The sequence below is a fragment of the Microtus pennsylvanicus genome, chromosome 18 (genome assembly GCF_037038515.1).
Source record: "Microtus pennsylvanicus isolate mMicPen1 chromosome 18, mMicPen1.hap1, whole genome shotgun sequence".
NCBI classification, from domain to species: domain Eukaryota; kingdom Metazoa; phylum Chordata; class Mammalia; order Rodentia; family Cricetidae; genus Microtus; species Microtus pennsylvanicus.
In genome coordinates this window covers 26,344,259-26,364,481 of record NC_134596.1, presented here as the reverse complement: position 1 = coordinate 26,364,481, position 20,223 = coordinate 26,344,259, and positions in this window count along the sequence as shown.

The following is a 20,223-nucleotide window of genomic DNA, read 5'->3' as shown; positions in this document are numbered from 1 at the left end:
GTTCACTGGTCATATATTCTTGGGGTCCCATCAGGAAAGAGATTTCAAGAGCTTAGATATTAGCCACAGGAATCCTTCAGGGACCAAATCTATCTCTGGATGGAATAATAGTTGACCACAAAGAGAAAGTCAGAAAAATTACAAAGGACAGAGAAATATGGTTCGTGATGGAAACGGAAAGGAGGGGTCAAGAAAAGCAGTGACTTGTGGCTGGAGAGATGATTCAGTAGTCAAGAGGACTACTTCCTCTGGAGAACCCAGGCATAGTTCCCAGCATTCACAACAGTCTGTATGTTCATCTCCAGGGCATCCAGCATCCTCTCTGGCTTTTACAGGCACTGCACACACATGATACACAGACCTGCATGCAGGCAAAGCACTCATAGGCATAAAATTTTAATAAAACCTTTAAACAAAGAGAGCAATGACTCTAAGGGCTATAATGGAAAAAGTGGCATGCAATGAGCAGAAATTGGGAAGCCAACAGAGGTGTTAGCTGGTTAAATAAAGTAGGATTGGTACCTATGGTATCTATACCCAAAGCCAGGAACTAAAAGCACGCATCAGTTATCATAATTGTTCACACATCCTGTACCAGTATGGACTGACAGCAGGGCCTGGGGCCATCTTTGGACTTCCTGTTGTCACTGTTCATCTACTCACAGGGCTTGGAGGTTCCTCTAGGCTCCCCCCCACCCAGGGTCTCAGGTTCTTAGCAGAATTTCTCTTGTTCCCAATTTGTCTCTTAGTTCCCACCCCACCTCTATCACTGAAGGGAGAATACAACATCAGGACACATGTGTTTACATACATGTCTTCCCTCCACCTTGAGTGTCTCAAGTGTGTATTTATGATTTTGCAAATAATGCTATAACTTGGTCACAGGTATATGGCTCATTTTGCCTTAAAAAAAATCTCATTGGGACTCATTTATAGAAACACTGTTTGCCTTTTCAAACATTGCTGCTGGTGCTTCATTCAAAATTGGAACCTAGCAGATACGAAATAGTTTGAATAACTGACCCCTTACCTCTATTTATCATAGATGGCTTCCCATTCCTTTTCCTTCTTGCCTTAAAGGTGAGGCCTGCCACACAGGCCTGCCAAACAATCTGAGCCAGACAAGTAGTATCTCTGGAGAGGATCAAGGGCTCCAGTGGCTTCAGCCCTTACATGCCAGCTTCTCTTTTCCTGAGTGCAGAGAATAAAAAAGCAACTAATTAATTTGGCATTGATAATGTTTTCTTTCTCAATGGCCTTGGTTTTGTTTGGGGGGGTGGTGGTGAGTCCTCAATATCCAAGACTGAAGAGCAGTTCTTGCTCTAAGGTGCACCTGCGCATATTTACGTATTTTATTCGTGTGGTAGGATGCTTAGGTTGCTCTTTTCTCTTTACATTTTTCTTCAGCACCCCTCATTACTCAGAGCACCCAAGTGGACTCCTTCATCATTTTGATTCTGCTATTGCACCCCGTGAGCTGCCTTCCCTTATCGGCTCATGACATCCGGTTTTCCAAATGCCTTCACAATCATCCTGTTTAATATTTCAACGAGTCAGGATAACTGTCATCATTATCACCACTAGTTTGTTAATTTCAATCGCTTTACAGTTACAAAAACCAAGAACAATGTAATCCCAATAAACTTAGTACTTCAAACTCAGATTTCTAATCTAGATCCTTTCACGTTTCATTTCCTGCATGGTTCATGTAGCCCATGATATGACTATCCTATAGTACCTTTGCACTGTGGTTCTCACAGATACCTCTGTTCTCTTTTGTTTCTCCCTGAAGTGCCTCGGGTGGTTAAAGTGCATGCCAAGAAGTGCCCTGGGCACTCACTGCCAATTGAACAGAGGGGGCAAGTGGAACAATATACAATTTCCATTCTTCATGCAGAAATCCTATTGGTAGTAGCTATTAAATTCCTACAGTGCAAAGCCCTCAGAGGTTTCATGGAATGACTCCTGCTTGAAGGAGTCCCAGACACAAACATGAAGGGAATTTACACAAGTGCCTGTGGTTTTACAAACTTTACATCTATTCTCCTGACAACATGTAGAGCGAATGCCGTATTGTTTCTGGCTTTGCATTGAGTAAACGGAGGCTAGCATTGAGATCACTATCCTATGAACACCCCATGTAAGCAATAGATCCATTATTAGAGTTAACCTTGAAACCAGAATTTCTGTTGTAAATTTCTTAATCCCACCCATCTTATTGCAATAACGTGCATCTCAGTCCCTTAAATGAGACACACACTGGGCCGAGAAAAAGGTAAAAGAATTACACCGAAATTTGCTGTGTTCTTGTGTATAATGTGTCAATATTAACATTTTATTTCCAACAAGTAAATGTTTGAGAATGATTTTGCCTAAATACTAACATCTTAAAGCCTTCTTCTCAATTTTCTTTCTATTTGCTTGAAGACATCCTTATAACACCATGCCTATGTTCATGCAGCAATTTCCTCTTTGCCACTCAGCCATAAATGGGTCAAGATCAATGATGGCGGCAGAAAGAGGAGCAATACAAAAGGAATTTCAAAGGCTCGGTCTGCTAGCCAGTATTGACCAAATGCTTTCTGTATGGTTTTCATTGTTCTGGGCATTACAAGAACCATAAGCAATATAAAACAGGGTCATTCCTCCCTGGAATATTATAATGAACTTAAGCAAAGACTTTAATATATGATAAAAAAAAGAGTCATCTCTGCCTTAGGAAAGTAATAGACCACAAATAGCTAAGAGTTGAAAGGATGTTTCTATTACCTGTTGCTGCATCCCTCACTGATGGGCTCAGTGTATGAGATATGAAGTCTTATTTATATAGCTCCACCCACAGAAGCACATATTCCCTGATAATGGTGCAATGTGCTTTGCTGCCTTCATCCACAAGTCATCTTGATTTGGCAATATGAAAACTGGTGTGGGATTTCCCTCTGTATGCTGTGATTACCATTAATGAATAAAAGAAACTGCTTTGGACTTATAGCAGGGCAGAACTTAGGTAGGCAGGGGAAAACTAAACTAAATGCTGAGAAAGAAAGGCGGGGTCAGAGAGAAGTCATGGAGCTGCCACCAGAGACAGACATGCCGAAACTTTGCCAGTAAGCCACTGCCACATGGTGATTCACAGATCAATGGGGATGGGCGAAATTAAGATGTAAGAATTATCAAATAAGAAACTAGAGCTAATGGGCCAAGCAGTGTTTTACATAATATAGTTTCTGTGTGATTATTTTGAGGCTAAGCAGCTGGGAACTAACTAGCATCCTTCCTACTACAGAAGACCTTTCTTCCTTTTTTTATAAACAGTTTTTAATAAACACATGGGCAGCCATCATCTTTCCTTATCTGTTCCTTTTCCAGTTCACCTTCCCTCCAACCATTTCTGTGGCCATGTTCCAGAACCTTCTTCAAGCCCCTTCTGTAATCTTTTTAATTAACTAGAATTTTCTTGAGCATGATTGGCAGAAGTAAACAGTATTTACCAGGAACGGATGACTGGGGACAAATTGAGGCAGCAGTCCCTTCCAGCCTATGGTTCTGTGCTTCTTCCGATGTAGGTTAGGGTTATGTTATTCATTCTGCAGCCACACAAGGCTCATGGCCTTATCAAGTGCATGCTTCCTGGAGCCCCCTTAAATCATACTCTTCAGAATGGGTGCCAAGTTCAGGGGCCCCTATAGCAGCATTTCTTAAGAGTTTTAGAGGAAACAAATGCAAGAAATGAATAACAATTCTGGTTCCATCAATGTTTGACTATGAGTCCCCAAGCTGTTCCTACCTTCTGTTGGCTTCATATCAGCATCCTGGTCAAATGAGGCCAGGAACTATATGATCTTTCATGTTATTTATATCACTACATTTCCGAGCCATCCCCTGCATGCAAAAATTTCACATTTGCCCCATTTACATTTGGTCCATTTATTTCAATGTGTTTGGCCCAGGATTCCTGGCTCTTAACTTCTGTGTGAATAATGATTCCATAGTTGAAAGTGTTAGCTCCTAGGCACTACAATGTTTTGATGGTAGCAGGTGAGCCATTCAATAAAGCTCTTTCAGGGTATTTCCTGACCAACTCCCTTCTTGACCTTCATGCTGATCTGTATTGATACCTCACCTCAGTACTGTCCTTGCGTCCAACAGGCCCCAGTTTATTATCTTACTGTTTACATCCCCACCTTTTGGAAATTATAAATTTATATATTTTGTCACTTGGCTTATATATTCCCTATTATTCTGGCTTTTTCAGAGTCCCAAGGCTGAAATGCTTATCTGCAGGTGCTTTTTATCTTGTGCAATGAAGATTTTGTCATTTAATTTTTAGCTGTCCAATATTAAACATGTTCCTTTAGCTGGCAAACTCGCCCATTGTCCAACTTACTGGTAGCATATGCTACTACATTCCCCACAGTGGAAGTCAATCATGATGCAGGTCGAAGGTGAACACTTTATACTCTTAATACCACTTGGCAGCCAGTCTGAAGCACATGACCCTGGCTTCTTCAATCTGATTCTCAGGTATAGGACTTCATTTCAGATGAATTGCTATAAAGATGAGCTCACCCACATTTTGGGTGACTCATAGAGGCTGAAGTGGTTTTCCTTGGTACATATGGTTACCTTTAGGTTTTCTTGGTGCATATGGTTGAAGGCTATTGTTATAAATCCTTCCCACATCAATTGCTCTGCTTTCAACATGTGAATAGTCACAGGGCCTTTCCCCTTTTCAGTCCTCATTGTTCAGGTTTATCAAACCTCCTGTCTTTCTAACAGATTCTTCCTTTAATTTAGATATCTTAGACGTTAGTTTTTATTTGCATCAAGGAACTCCAAGAAAACACCACTGTAGCTATCACTATCACAAGAAACTTATTTCCAAGGCTATCTCTTCCTGGGGAGAGAGTTGTGCACACAGCACATCACTAGCATGTGAGATGCATTACTATCCATAGGGAGATACTTTGAGATCCTCACTGAGTTCCTGAAACCACACATGATACCAAATTCTCCTTCTGTTATGTCTTCACCACAGAAAAAATGGCTACAGTAAAATGAAATTCATAAATTACGCTTAGTGAGGTTAATAAAGCTTGAAATAAAATGTAACAATTGTGACAGTATTCCAGAAAAAATTATCTGAATGTCTGTTCTTCTAAAATATGTTACTTTCTACATCCATCCCCCGTCCTTTGTGATGGGAAGAGATTATACAGTGCCTACAGAATGAGATGGAGTGAGACGATGATGAAGGCATTGTGTTAGTGTTAGGCAACCATAAAACTGATCACATGTCCAAGGAGGGCTATCTGCTCTGGCTGACCATGAATTGTGAAGCCATATTAACGTCGATATCCAGTAATGGACCCTGGCTGATGGAGGATGCTGGCTGGAAGACAGGATGTCACAGATAAAGGGTAGAGGATGCCACTTTTGATATGCAATATGTGGGAGAGTTTTAATCATCCAGGCCAAGGAGACAACAATACCTGTGGTCTTTAGAAAGGGAGGAACTAAGGAACTGAGTAACAGAACAGGCAGACTGAAGAAATGTTGAGTGAAGCTGAGGCTATGAGACAGAGACAGAGAGAGAGACAGAGAGAGATAGACAGAGAGAGGGAGACAGAGAGAGAGACAGAGAGAGGGAGACAGAGAGAGAGACAGAGAGAGAGAGAGAGAGAGGGAGAGGGAGAGAGAGAGAGAGAGAGAGAGAGAGAGAGAGAGAGAGAGAGAGAGAGAGAAGGGGAGGAGGGGAGGATCCAAAGAGGTTAAGAATAAGAAGAAAATCCAGAATAGGTTTGTAGAAAGAGATCGTGGCTCAGGAAGCACACAGTTTAGGCTTTCACGCTACACATCCATGGATGAACAGATACAGAGGCCCTCTCCATTCCCTAAGTGCACAGCAAAAACACGATTACTGATACAATGGTCAGAAACAAACTGAATTTCTCATCATGTGCTTTATAAAATGAATTTAATATGTCACATCAGTGTTGGAAGAAGCACAAAGAGAGAGCATGGAAGAACCCCAGGCACTTGTATACACCCTTATTTCAGGTATTTAACTTGGAATTGTGTTCTATTCCCTGTAATTATAAAGTACATTCAAAATCAAGATAGAAATAAAAAATCCTTATAATTAAAAGGAGAGTAAAACAAATTAGCCTTAAATTATGCAGCATGCATATCAATTTTTATACAACTATAGATATTAAAATTACTTCAACTAGATTTGAAATGATTTGTGTGCTACATGTGAAGCCCAAAATGAAAATGCCAAAGCCACAAAAACAAGAGAAGAATCACCAAACTTAAAGTGTGTCCAGAATCACATTGCTAGGGATCACACTGCAGCATTGCCTACACACACACACACACACACACACACACACACACACACACACACACACAATTTACACAGATAGTCAAATAAAAAATGCAGAGCACCTGACTATACAGAAATCAAGAGCACTAGCAATGATTGCAAAGAAAGCAAGGCAGATGAGGAGTCATGGTGGAATATTACTTTAACTATGTAAAGCTGTGTTACATTTGTTTTTGCTGCATTTGATTGGTTATGTACAAATTTGTTGCTTTACCCACCTAAGGCACTTAATTGGTTTAATAAAAAGATGAGCAGCCAATAGCCTGGCAGAGAAGGGATATACATGGCTGGTGGGCATAGAAAATAAGCAGGAGGGAGAGTCGAGGCTTGGGAGAGGAGAAAATGAGGGACAAAGAAAGGAAGACACCCAGGGCCAGGCAGCCAGGCAGCCACCAGCCAGCCAGACACAGAGGAAGTTGGGAAGTAGTACACACAGGATAAAGAAAAATGGTGGAAAGTTCCAAAGCAAAACGTATATGAAGAGAATTAGGTTAAAATAAGTTATAAGAGTGAGTGGAACAAGCAATTTCCCTACATAATTTATGGTAGTAGGGGACTGTGTTTGAATTCTCCCCTATAAAAAATAGAATATGTAGGTATTTCATTTTTCTACTTTCCCTACCTCTAAGTACAAGTAAAATCCCTGGACATTGTATTTATAACAGACATGAAATGCTGAAAGATGAAGGGAAAAAAAAAGAATATTGGGCTATGGAACACAAAGCAAAGACTTGATAAGCTCCCTGGGATTTCCGCATGTGCCTCATATATAATAGATTTGGAACAGAAGAATGATTACTTCCAAGGGCCAGTAAATTCGAACCAAAGGTCGCTTCAAAAGCCCGTCCTCTGTGTGTATCCTAATGAATAGCAAATGAGCATCTAAGGAAGATAGAAACTTCCCAGACAATAAGCATCACATTCTTGCCAAAGGCCACGGAACTAGTATGTACCCACCATCAGCTATTTCAGCGAATGTCTAGTGCGAAACCGAGTCTTACTCTTTGCCAATCACCCTGCTGGGAGAGTAGCAGGGAAAAAACAGGCCATGAGGAAAGATGCCCAGCAGGAAAAGGGCCCTCCTCACCTCGGGTAAGATGAATGGAAAGAATACAAACAGCCAGGTTTCTACTTTACTGGGATTGATGTGGCAAGTCCTACTAAGACTCAGAGGAGGCACAGTGGAGATTTAGGGTGCCAGAACCCTCCAGTACTCTCACCTCATTAAGCAAGTGGAGGCACCTGAAGAAATACCCTAGGATCAACAAAGGCGTGGTAGTAAGCTGGAACCCCCAACTGTCCCTGGCAGTAACCCCTAAAAGCAAATGGGGAACTGAACTGTGTATGGGGGTAAGGAAGAACAGGGATCAAATAGATTATGAACATAATAAACAGCGTGCTTCAGAGACCTGTGACTTTTGTCAACTGTGTGTGGTTTTCTTTTCTTAAATAAGTGAACAGTGCTGAGGAAATTTAAACAGCCAGAGACACAGAAGAAAATAAAAACCAAAATGATGACAGTGAGAACCAGCGAAACTGGTTCCTGCACGTATGGCTGCTGGGAATGAAAAATGGCGTAACTACCCTGAAACCTGTCTGGAAATTTCTTTAAGATTGAACGTGTATCTACTGCATGAATCAAAAATTGTGTTCCTGCACATGTATCCTAGGTAATTGAGAACTTTCCTCACGAAGCCCTCTCAACACACATCTTCACAGTTCCCCTAACAATATTCTCTAGAAGCAGCTCAGATATCCTTCTGAAGGTGAATATTGACGTGAGCTTTCCTGTTCCATCTGATATTATTTGGCAATGAAAAATAATGATCTACTAATATAGATACATTTGTAGGGGATTACGCTACTTCCCGATTCTATTCTATAACTAGATGGATGTTTGCCAGGTGTCTTAGTCGGCTTTTTCCTGGCTGTGTGTATGTTGGCTCACATTTCAGAGGTCTCAGTTTCTTGGTTCCATTGCCTTGTGCCTGTGGTCACACAATAGTAGGCCATAGCAAGGATAGGTGATGGGAGATGCTTGTCCACTAAATAGTGGCTGAGAAACAGATCGAAGGGGCTAGGGCCCAAGTAAGACTCAAACAAGGACAAGACTTTATTTTTTGAGACCCAGTCTCTCCTTAGACATGGAGCTCACTTATTAGTCAAGACTAGCTGCTCAAGCCGGGCGGTGGTGGCGCACGCCTTTAATCCCAGCACTTGGGAGGCAGAGGCAGGCGGATCTCTGTGAGTTCGAGACCAGCCTGGTTTATAAGAGCTAGTTCCAGGACAGGCTCCAAAACCACAGAGAAACCCTGTCTCGAAAAAAACAAAACAAAACAACAACAACAACAAAAGACTAGCTGCTCAAAGTCCGAGATCTTCTGTCTCCTTTCCTCAGCATTAGAGCTGTGACACTTGCAGCAATGCTTGGCTTCTGTGTGGATGATGGGCATCCAAACTCAGGTTCTTATGTTTTCTTGCCTAGCACTTTCTCCTTTGAACTATCTCCCCAGCCCCCAACACCACCATCTTAAGCCAAAATGAATTAGTGCATAATGATGTGCTTCTTGATATCTCCTAAAAACACAGAATAAAGAACTGGGGGGACAATTCCTGATGGAGCAGAATGGTAAGCTGTGCATTCGACACTATTACAAATAGTGCTGCTATGAAAATAGTTTAACAAATGTACTTACAAGAAACCTGCCACTAGAGAAATTCCCAGGAATCCACAAGGATGATCCCAGCTAGGACCCTGAGCAATAGTAGAGAGGGTGCCTGGACTGGCCTTGCCCTGTCGTCAGATTGATGACTATCTTCAGCAACTGATGGAAGCAGATGCAGAACTCCACAGAGGAGCACTGGACTGAGCTTGTAAAGTCCAGTCGAAGAGTGGGAGGAGAGAGAATATGAGCAAAGAGGTCAAGACCATGACGGGGCTACCCACTGAAACAGGTTACCTGAGCAAATGGGAGCCCACCAACCCTGGCCTGACAGTGAGGGAAACAGCATAGGACCAAACTAGGCCCTCTGAATGTGGGTGACAGTTGTATATCTGGGGCAGACTGTAGGTCCACTGGCAGTGAGACCAGGATTTATCCCTATTGGTTGTACTGGCTTTTGGAACCCATTCTCCCCGGACGGATACCTGGCTCAGCCTAGATATAGTGGCGAGGGCCTTGGTCTTGCTTCAAAGCAATGTGCTATATTTCATTGACTCCCCGTCAGCCTTACCCTCTCTGAGGAGTGGATGGGGGGGTAGAATGGGGAAGGAATGTGGAGGGAGTGGAAGGAGAGGAAGGAATAGGAACTGGGATTGTTATGTAAAATAAGATAAGATAGTTTTTTTTTAAAAAAATAAATGAATAAATTAAAAAAATGTCCAACTCCTCTCCTGTAGTGTCTCATAAGACTTAGGTGCAGTAATTGTGTTATATGTTTATCAGTTGAAACTGGGCTCAACAAATCTGTATTTTGATTGGTTGTGGTTTTCTTTAATAGTCTCTGTCTGTTACAAAGAGAAACTTCTTTGATGAAGGGTGAGGATTATACTTATTCGTGGCTATAAGGACAAACAGAATACAGTTGGGGATATTGAAAGAAATAACCCTCCCCACATCAACTGGTTATCCAGTACCAAATGGCCACCCTGAAAACATACGTATTCAAGTAACATTTTATAGACTGAGAAGGTTGTATTTATATATTTGGGAATATATACACCTGTGTGTGTGTGTGTGCACATGTGCACACACGTGTCTGTGTGTGCATCTCTGTATTCTGCGCTGAGTGTTAAACAACAATTAGTATAAAAAGAAACTGGAAATTTGAAAGACAGTGAAGAAGGTTATATGGGAAGCTGTGGATGGATGGAGTGAAAGGAGAAAATGATGTAATTATTTTATAATATGAAATATAAATAAAATAGTTTCAAAAATGATCTTAAGAATGGCAAAGGATGCTATGTACTTGTTTTCTGGTGGATTCTGACTCCACTTTCATGCTCTTGTATTTGTTTATCTAGCTGATATTTTTCATAATAAAATGCTTCCACTATTGTCCAGATGCCTTTCTTTTCCTCTAAGGCTCACTTCCTGGACCACTGTACCATTATTTCCACCCTGAGGATTTATTGTATAATTTCACATGGTCACTCATCTGGATTCAACCTTTGCCTCCCTCCCATCTCTTCCCAGGCCAGAAACTCTGGCAATTTCCTTAACACACGAACCAGGTCCCATTGTTTTTGTTTGTTTGTTCTTGAGTGGCACACATCACCAGGAGTAAAAGTGAAGGTCCTGACATCAGCCTGGAGCAGCTGCTGGTGGCTGGGGTCCCTTCGACCCTGGTAGCAGTGAGCTCATTTAACTTTTGCTCAGGCCTCCATCCCTGCTTCTTCCCGTCATATGTGACAAACTGACATTGCTTTGGCCTTTCAGGCTTTCAGATTGATCTCTCCGACTGCAGGGGAGGTAAGGAGAAAAAGACTATGTGGAATTGCGTCAGGGTCTTCTGCTAGGTTAGTAATGTCCACCTCCATTCACAGAGTGCTCCTAGTTTCCTTGGTCAACTGCTCCCAGAACAGAGTGCGAAGCCTCTGCTGTTTTATTTTGCAGTATTTTTGAGGGCTAGTTTGTTCTGCTTGGAGCCTTTCCCAGCTACCTCCGCATAGGTGTAGCGCACCTGTTTGCACTCTCCTTGCTCATATACATTCTCGTCGCTGTCCCAGTCCTTAAATTCCTGCCACCTGAGCGTGTCAGAGAGCCCTTACCGAGTCACTTCATCCTTGAGCAGTGTTTCTTCGCTCGTCACGCAATTGTCACATGGCAGCATCAGAGCTTCACTTCTCGGAATCCCTCTCTAATTACAGTCATACACTCCCTTGCACCCGGCATATGTGAGACTTCGTGCTATTCCCTTTGAGCTCTGTGATGATTGCAACCTCAGATCGGTAAGTTACTGTCTGCTGAGCGTGCGCCACAGAACTGTGAGTCCCCACTGTGTACCTGGCACTGTGACATTCTTCCCGTGTATCACATCACACTTAGCTTTAGCAATTGTTATAACAGCCAGTGCATACATCTGTATCCTGTTTTTCCTTAATGGAAAGGAAATGCAGAATACCAGTAAATGTGTACAGACCAGGGAGTTGAAGCAAACTCCAGTTCAAATCTCAGCTCCATCGTGTGATCATATTGTAATGTTCCTTCTGCATCTTGTCTTTTCTATATCATGAGGATCTACCTCCAGTTATTCCACCCACAGTAGGCTCCTCTGAGGAAACAGGCCAGAGGCTTACACGGCAGCCTGTGTGTATCATAAGTAGGCTGCCAGCTGCTTTTGGAGAGTTGAAATTCCTCTTTGCTTTTTATGTCTATTTGATAATGTATATTAAGGAGAAACCAGTCGTATCCTTGGAGTGTGTAGACACAGAGAATTTGCATAATCTGTCTATCTCTGATGTACTCGACATATATTACTAGGTATCTACTATCACCTCCTCTTACATGTGAGAAGACTTACAGTCACAATTTCCAGTTAATTTTAACTTTAAGGCAGAGCATTCAGCCTGCTGTCTTTGAAGCTCTAGTGTGTAAAGAGCTCTGGACTCTTCAAATCCCAGCTCAATGATTAATATGTACAGTTTATTGAGTAAATGTTTTTTCCAGATGCAGCTCCTAGCACCTCTAATCAATTATCTTATTTTAGCTCCACAACAACCTATGAGAGGCAAAGAATTAAACGCATAATGCGGCTAAACAATGTCACCAATATTGCATAGCAAAGTAGTAGGAAAGCTAAGATTTATAGCCTTCTCATCTGAAGTCAACAGCCAAGCTCTTAACCACCATTCTGTTGTATACTTCTCAACATAGTCCGTTTTAGCCTGAACCCTGAAGCAAGCCACATAACTACTTTATGCTCTATTAATGGAGACAATAATCAGTACTGAACATGAAAACTTGCAGCCCCCTGAAAGTCCTTTATAAGCACAATGAATTAGCATTGCCTGAAATTGGCGCTGCCGATAGCAGCAATTGCAAATTTATTTGAGATACTATTTTATGTCGTGATTATCTTTAGAAGTTTATAGTTCATTTAACCAGCCCAAGGACTGGATGACCAGGGTAGCATGATTCTTACAACAAAAGACTAGGAGGATTGCTTGGTTGGGAAAGTGCTGGTTGTGCAAACATGACGATCTGATTTCGATCTCCAGAATTCGTATACTAATATATGTGGGTGTGGGGACATGAGCTTGTTATCACCGTCATGGGAAGTAGAAAAAGGAGCATCCCTGTGGATCTGTGTCTAGACTTTCTGCTGTTTTTCGTCAAACCTGGGCCAAGGAGAGACTGGCCCAATAAAAAAGAAAAGTTGGAATACACTCGAGGAACCATGCTTGAGGTTTCCCTCTAGATCCCACATGTCTACAAACACACTTGAACACACGCGTGTGTCACCTGCATGCACATAACCATACACATAAAGAAAATGAGCAACAATACATAAATAAACATAAAACTATAAGCAGAGATACACATACTTGCTGGAAGTCGCGTGTTTTCCTGATGGTAAACTCCTAGCGGAGAAAAATTGCGCTGGTGTTCCGTCAGACACGGATGATCTCTTATGCTCATTATCTCATTTTTTAAAGTGAGTCACTTTGATAGGGTGAGAGTGAAGATGGCAGCTGCCTCTTTATCTTCCTACCTGCCAATCCACAAAGTGCTGCAAGACCACACAAGATTATCTCAAAGAGTTAGACATATGCACTGCCATCTCTCCAAGACGACTTTTGTCCAGGGTCAGAAATGACGTTCAGTAGCAAGACAAAACATTAAGGGGCAAGCCCTCTGTGAGAAGCGGGCAGGCATTTATTTGAGCAGGCATGCTCTCAGGCAGGAGGCGGGACTTGCTTGGTCAAGGGATAGATTATAGGGCTTGCAGAACCAAGCCCCTGACTCTAGCCATTTTATTAATTTGTTTTGCTTCTGTGCTCTGCATATATGCCCCTAAGGTCTGAGCATTGGAGCACTGAGTGGGAAGAGGATGGGCTGTCATGCTGCCCATACAAGCAAGGTTCTTGCCTGCAGTAGAAGCAGTCCTTGGTCCTCAGAGAAGATGGGCAGCCTAGGAGAGCAAATGGTTGAGTGTCAATCACCTTTTCTCACCTCCCTAAGTGCACACTGTGATGAGAGGATTTGGGTTTTCTGATGAGATGTGATTAACACCTTGCCATGTCCTCTTGGAGCCAGGGAGGTGAGAATAGTCTAGAAAAGGGTTAGTGTGTGTCCAGTGGAAATTATTGCCTCTGCTAGATGGGGAACTAAAGTATGCTTACAGAAGGTGACTTTCCCACTGTAATGAAAACACACAGGACACTTACAGGGAAAATGGATGCAATGGGAAATCTATGCTCCAGGCAAAATAAGTCAGACTCAGAAAGACAGATGTCATATTTCCTCTCAAAGGCAGAATGCAGATTTAAAACTATGTGTGTGCATTTGCATGTGGGCATGCAGGACACGTGCATCTGTGTCAGAGTCTCTGCATGGACTTTCAGATCCTGCAATCTCTACCTCGTTCATCCAAGTCAGTGCACCCCTTAGTAGACTTTTCAATGAATCTTCAAGAACCACTCTTAGCTTCTCCACTCTTGTGTCTGGACAATTTATTGTTTGCTGTATACTGGATAAGATCTAAGCATAGTTGAACAAGTGTCCTTGTTGTATGATTGAGTATCCTTTAGGTATATGCCCAAGAGTGGTATCCCAGGGTCTTGAGATAGACTGATTCTCAATTTTCTGAGAAACGGCTATACTGGTTTCGAAAGTGTCTGAACAAGTTTACACTCCCACCAGCAGTGCAGGAATGTTCCCCTGACTCCACATCCTCTCCAGCATAAGCTGTCCTCAGTATTTTTGATCTCAGAGTCATTTTGATTTGCATTTCCTTGCCTGATGACTAAGGATGCCAAGCAACTCCTTAAATGTCTTTTGGCCACTTGAGATTCTTCTGCTGAGAATTTTTTGTTTAGCTCTGTACCCCATTTTTAATTGCATTGTTTTGTATTTTGATGTCTAGGTTCTTGGGTTCTTTCTATATTTTGGAGATCTGTAACGGCGTAAACGAATGCAGACAGATTGTAAAAATATATATCTTTAATGGCGAAATAGACTTACAGAACCACCGTTCCCGCGGAGACCAGGAAAGCAGAAAGGGACAGCTGGGAGCACGCTTGCCAAATTTATAGGCCAACATTAGCCCGAGGCGAACACGCCCCCTAAGGGGCGGGACTTATCCCTACAGAGATCAGATTTCGATCAGATGTGGGGCTGGTGAAGATCTTTTCCCATTCTGTAGGTTGTTTTCTCTTATTTACTGCATCCTTTGCCTTACAGAAGCTTCTCCATTTGGGTTTTATGGCAGGTAGTGGGTATATTTCAGGAAAAGAGAGAGAGAGAGAGAGAGAGAGAGAGAGAGAGAGAGAGAGAGAGAGAGAGAGAGAGAGAGAGAGAATATCAGGGAGGTTAAGATAGGAACAGAGCCAAGAAGAGAGTGATTGAAGATGTTTTTGCCTAATTTTGCTCTCATTTAGTCACTTAGCTTTTTGTCCCATGGACCATGGACTGTCTTGTCAACTCTGGGGTTTATGTTCTTCTACTAAAACATCAAAACCTAAAGTAAAATTAGTAGCAGAGAATAGTGATATAATGCCACGATCATTCTAGATTCCGTAAGCCCAGAGTTCTTTCTTCAAAATGGCTGCCGTCTGGTGAGGTGGCGGCCAGCAGAGCCTGTGAGGTCTGCTCAGTTCACATGCTAGTGCATCTGAGGCCTGCATGGCAATATTAATTCTGTCATGGCTTATTTCAGCAAAGCTGTTGTTGCTATCAAACAATCAGGATTAGCCATAGCAACACACGAGTCAGAGAAGAGCTGGTTTTAGCCGGCACCAACAGTAAAATTCAATAAAAGCATAAGTCATCCTAGCATTAGGAAGAATTATAAAAATCTCATTATTTTTGTCTCTGTGATCCTTGTGACTCTGGAATGTCACTCACGAAGCTGAGTTTTTCTCTCCAGGAGGCAGACTCCTGACCTATCACTCTTGTCCATTTGAGCTTTCTACTCAGCTCTAGACCAAAATACACAGCTCCTTCTGGTACCTTCTATTTCTGGGACTCCCTGCACACTCACATGAAGGGCACTGCTTGCTATTCAAAATTCTCTGGATTCCAAGGAACTACTCATGGCTATATACTGTCATGTATCCTGTCATGATGTAAGCCAGCATGATCATCTTCTAAGTATTCTATACATGCTGGGAGCTACTCAGGGGTGTATCCATGGAGGGTTCTGCAGCTCTTCAGAGTCTGGTCTGTCTCTGGGTCCTCTACACTGGTGCTTGAGGGCCGAGGACAGGCTTCTGTTTAGTCTTCCTCATCCTGCCCTAACTCTACCTGGCTGGTTACTTACTGTCTGCTCATCCTCGGGCTGAAAGGTCTTGCATTTGCAGGAGGATAGTGGTAGGAAACTCAAAACTGTCGCCAATCATTGCAACTTGTGCTGTGTGCTAAACATAGTCACAGTGCTTTGTGAGGTCCCAAGGCAAGGAGGGTACACGCGCCACATATCGGCATGTCTCTGATTAAGAATAGCAAGTAATAATGTAATTATTTGTAATGGTGACTGGGGGTAGCATTTTCTTATCATCTTTCACGGAAATGTACTGCTTTCGGGTCTAGTTTCCCAGTTGTATTAAGCAAAAGTGATGTGTATGTCTATCTATTTAATTACTATCTTTGGTTTCCTCACCTTAAAGCTGTGCATTTTAATGCTCACTGTCTGGGTTATGAACTGAAGATTTAGAAGCTTAAAGCAATGTTTCACAAAGTGATAGTATAGGGAACACCGTGGCTCCTCTGATGTCTGTTTCCTTGGGAACACTCAGTCAATGTGAAAAGTGGCTGAATTCCTGTTACCTGATTTTGCCCAGGCAGATTTTATTTTTTTTTTCAGAGGATGGCAGCAGTTTCTGGAGTTTCAGAAAATAGTGTCAGGCCCTTGGTGGCCACAGTGTGGCAGATCTAAAAAATGACTATACTCCCATTGTAGAGCAGAACATGTAGGTATTTTGAACATGTAGGTGTCCCTTGGTATGCATGTGGACTTGGTTCCAGGATCCCCTTACAGATATGAAAATAAGATTCTTATAGTATGTGGTAGTGTTTGTATATAACCTGTACATGCCCCCATGTTGCCAGTCTTTTCTAGATATACGTCATGTAATGCAACTGCAAATTAACAGGACATGTTATGTTATCCGTAGAATTCCAAGAAGATCTGTACATATTCAACTGAAATTAATATTTTTGCTTCTTTATGTTTTTAATTTTGATGTGAGAATCATAGACATATAAAGCTGCCTGTACAAGTTAATAATGATATGCGATCGTTGTTCATGTCACAGTCAGAGAAAATGACCTGGGGAGGTTGTGCTCTAAATCTCTGGCAAGGCTCTTGAATGTAACCCGTCCTGGGCTCTGTGTCCGGTGACTGGAGCCTTACTCTGTGCCCAGCACTCATTTCTGGCCACTTTGCTTCAATAGTGTCTGAGACCCACATATTACTGCATTTTTGCCTGCAAGCTTTGCGATGCTGGAGAATGATTGCTCTGGCTATAACTCAGCATTCCTGTCCCCAGGATCCAGCTTCATTTCCTCTGTTCCTCTTTTAATTTCCTCCAGTGGCAGAGCATCACAGGCAGTGGATGGGACCTCTCCGATCCTACATCAAGGTTGCCATGGGTGACAATGATCACAGCTTGAGTGTGTGTGTGTGTTTTTTTAACTCCTCTCGTTTGTTGACAGCCTCACTTTGGAGATGCAGGATACCCAGAAAGTGTAATTAGTCCATGGCTTGTCAGAACAACGTGAGCGTGACTTACCAAGGGCTCAAGCACACCACATTTTTCAGCTTGGTTGGTCATTTTGGAAAAAAACAATAACATCAGCCACAAAAACACCAGTTAACACAGGAATTGACATTTTCCAATCTTGGGACACATCCATCCCAGTGCTGCTCAAGACCTTATACTGGCTGAGTGGAGAGTATCACGTGATGAATAAATGATAGGAACTCAGAGACTTGTCACTCAGCCTGACAAGTGATTGTTGAATGATTGATTTGCTCTCCTTCTGGCCCCACGATGGGTCATCAGTGCAGTGACTGGAGATGGTTGGAGTTTCTGAAATAATGACAGGGTTCATGGTTTCTTTCCTGAATTCTCAGTGGAAACCACATGTCATGGTGTATTTTCATCGGCATAACTGAACACCACACCATAGAAAACTTACAAAGATAGAGAGTAAATTAGACAGTCGTTCTAGAGGTTTAGAACCCCAGGTTCATGGCAGGAGGCGGATTATCATGCTGCACCATAACATGGCTGTGGATATTATGAGGTGAGGCAGGATGAGTCTTAGCTTGGGCTCTCTCTTCATTCCAGCAAAATCATAAATGCCATCTAAAGACCCACTCCTATAATTTCAACTAATCTCAATCACCTAGGCCCCTTCTCCAATTACTTTCAACAATGCAACTTTTCAGTATATGACAATACAGAGGACACATTCAAATCATCATGATTAGGATTGTCAGCTTGTAATACATCCTACAGAGAAATAGCAAACTATTCTATTTCCCATAAAGATTTTTTTATCTTGTAATTTCCACACTAAGTACTAACCTACAGCCCTGTCCAGCTAAGATGGGACAGTAAAAACGTATTCACAGATATGTGCACACACAGACATGCAGAGAATGTACACGTAACCTGCACACAGGCATGCAGATATGCACACACACACACATATGTGTAAGGTGTGTGCAGAAATTGCTTGTACACACACGGAGGAGATGAACGGCTTCACACATCGTGTGTGATCACCAATGACTGAGTGTCACTCTATGTTTTATAGGTGAGAAAACGGTCAGTGCTCTCCATTTGTAAATGTCATGAACCCAGAGAAGGTCATTAATTCACTCCTCATCAGGAAAATGCTGGGAACCTTCATAGAATTTTGGCTCATTTAGTTGTTCCTTAGAGTTCTTGGATGAAAACCCAGAGGGCTAATGAGGGAAAGATGAGAACTTTAACAAAATCATGTCACTAGAATGGGATGGGGCTAGAATTAAAAAAAAAACATAATTTCAAATATAACCAAAATACTGTGTCTTGCATGCCTCGGGGACAACATCATCCATCAGTAATGATCCGTTGGAAATTTTGAACTTGAAGCCTTGTAACAACATCATGTGAAAGAAGAGAATGCCATGGCTGTCGGAAGGAGGGGTATGCTGATGGCCTCCTCAACACAACCCGCCATATTTTCAAGGCATCTATCCTCCAAGACCGGAAGACAGGGAAGCCCCTTAAGCAGATCAACCATCGCACACAAGACTCCACAGCTAGTGTTTGCAGGACTCAGGTGCTGGGAGCAATGTGGAACCAGAGAAAACTGAGACAGGCCAAAGGTGCCTCCAGTCCAGGCCAGATGACCCTTCTACACACCAAAAGATAAACATGTTTAGGGTTAGAAAAGAAGCCAGGGAGGGAGACACACTCCAGGCTGAGGAAATAACAGGCATTCCACACAAAGATGGAACGCACGCCTGACACACTGTAAAATGGCAGCGGCTTGACGGAGCTAGCTCTAGGAATTTGGTGAGATCACATAATTATTGCTGAAGGAAAACTCAAGGGACTATAGAGACAGAAGCCAGAAAATAGCATCTCTATATTCAATGAGAAACAGCTTGATTGCCCTCTATAAGAAAGGAGGGTGTAGAATTCACCTGGCTCGTTCCCCTCTCAAACCCACTCCAATGAATTAATATTGCCAAATAGCCTTTCTTTTTAAAGCCTGCTTTCTGGCACGCTAACTAAAAAGAGGCTTGTGTGAAGGAGGAGCAATTGATTTGGGAGCCACGTGCCTGCCTGCCTGAGCCAGGAAAGCAAGCCTCCTCTCCAAATGATACACCTTTTCCAAAAACTGTTTGGTGACAGCTCTGACAGCCCCTCCGTCACCAGGATGGCACTCTGGGTGTAAGGGAGTGAGCAATGAGAGGGCTTGGCACCAGGGACAGAAGCACACACACACACACCCAGGGAAGGTAAATAGCTATACACAGGACATTTATCTCTGAGGTTGTTCTCCCAGCAAAACCAATTACTGGCCTTTTCCTTGTGAACGTGTGCGGAGTATCAAGTTGTTGTGGGTTATAGTGGGAAGATGCCAGGATCCATCTCTGTGATATTCATGAGTCTGCCGAGAGATCCCATGCAAGGAATTTAGTGTTTCTGGGCTTTAGCAGGTGGGAGGGTACCCGTACAGCACATTTCGGAAGAACTCCTGGAAACCGAGTGTTGAAGTGGTACTTTTATAGCATGCACACTTGGGAATTGCAGGTGGAAGCTGGAGTCGTTCTGAGAGGGGAGGAAAGAATGATCACAAGACCTACCAAAGCGCATATTCACCTTTCTGGAGAGAGAACCACGGGAAGGCTTCGTGTTGACTTCACCAGCAGGCGGCAAGGCCACCTCTCATCAGTTACCAGAGTAAACTGGGAAGGAAAACCTGATGTTGTCCAGTGATGTGGAGAAACACACAGCGATCTCAGAGGAAAAGATAACATGTTAGGAGCTGTGTACTCATGACCTGTCAAGATCAGCCAAAAGCCCCATCATGCTTCATGGGAGGTTCATGGACACAGAACTAAGATGGTGACTTGGGGCAGCCTTATTTTCACTTTGACTTTTTCATCCC